Here is a 1,718-nt window from a genome sequence, read left to right on the forward strand (position 1 = left end):
TGCACCCGCCGCTCATTACAGGTGTGGCTGGAGACAGGTTTACTGCACCAGCTCCCGTGCCGCTCTTGCCTCGTCAGGGTGTGTGAAGGCAACGCTCTCTGCCCGCCGGGCGGTCCCTGGCGGGTCCGGGGCGTTCCGTGCGGCCCGGCCCGGCCCGGCCGGTGTGTGGCGGGAGGCGGCTCTGCGGGCACAGGCCGGGGCACAGGCCGGGGCTCTGCTTTGCGGGCCGTGCTGGTGCCAGCTGGGCTCCGGCGGTACCACCTCTGCCCGCCTTGGGGCACGCAACAGGAGGAGCTCTCCTTGGCACCGGGGCCGTAGATCTTGAGGATGTGTTTTCCTGTGTGAAACGCAGAAGCCCTGTCTGCTCACTGGTGGTGGCTGCTCGTTGTGTTGCCGGTGCTTCTCTCTCTGCTTTGAGGTGCCGTGGCCTGGGACACCCCGCAGTGCCACTGCTCTCTGTCTTTGCTGCTCTGTCATCTTCAGACACGGGTTGTGATTCTGCCCTCCTTGCAGCTGTGGTACCAGGAGAGGTGACGTAGTTGGGGAGTCCCAAAGGACCCCCTTCCAGCCTTAAATGCTGTCTTTCAATTACAAATATGGCAAAAAGATGTTTGCTAAAAGCACATCAAAATTCCAAAGGTTTCCAGGTGTATTTTCTCTCTAAAAAACAAGAAGCGCAGTTTAATAACTTCATGAACATTCAGTTCCTTCATAAACTGATTTGAAGCCAGATTAACTGTATCACGGGCCATTTGACCTCAAATAAACATTTAATTTCTTTCAGTGGCATGTGACATGTCATTCAGTCCCAAATTTAGGAACAACACTGGCCCTGTCATGTGTCTCTTAGCATCAGATCAGCCCAATGTACAAGCTCAGTGGTTATTTACTTCAGATGGTGAGCTCATTTGGCCTGGCATATAGAGGCTGCCTCACAGAGACACAGAGACAGACATTAAAAAAAAAATCAAGTGTGACTCTGGCCTGAGATCAACTGTAGAAAGTATTGTCCTTCTCCTCAACCTATCCTGGTCCAAAGTCTGATTCATCCTGTGACAGCATATTGTTTGTCACAGGGTAAAGAAGAACAATCATGTGAGGGTTACAAGCAAAGGAGCTGCTAGATGAGAGGGGCTGTTCAGGTCACTCAGCAGCTGACATTTTTTTGGATGTGTTGTTCCACAGAGGGATATTGTCCGGAGCTCTATTAGGTTCCTTGCTAGGTCCAGCTGTGCTGAAGAGCATGTTAGTCATGAACCCAAGCACCTGAGTACAGCCCAGTTTCAGCCAGCAGTCCCATCGCAACAGCTTTCCTCACATCAAAGAGCAGAGCTCTGGCTCTGTGCTCTGGAAAGAGCCTCTGTCCTTTCTACCTACAGTAACTGTTTAAGTCTGTGCTTGGGTTTGCAGAACCAAGTGGCTCCAGCCAAGTTGTGGCCTCACCAATGCTGAAAGCAAAGCTGCAGCATGAGCTGGGCACCTCTAAACACCTGATTGCCTCTGCCCAACAGTTTGCTCATATCTTCTAGTGCAGATTGGTTAGATAAACCCCTCACACAGGGACACTGGAGCAGACTTGGCCCTCCCTTGTTCCTAGTCCTCCCTCCTAGCAGGACTAAAAGCACTAGATGTGATTGAACTTTTAAGATGAGACTCAGCCAGGTGATGTTTATCCTTCAAAGCCAAGCATTTCCAAATAACAGAATACATAGCAAACT

This window comes from Chaetura pelagica, unplaced genomic scaffold (genome assembly GCF_000747805.2).
Source record: "Chaetura pelagica isolate M959 unplaced genomic scaffold, ChaPel_1.0 scaffold269, whole genome shotgun sequence".
In the NCBI taxonomy this organism is placed as follows: Eukaryota; Metazoa; Chordata; class Aves; order Apodiformes; family Apodidae; genus Chaetura; species Chaetura pelagica.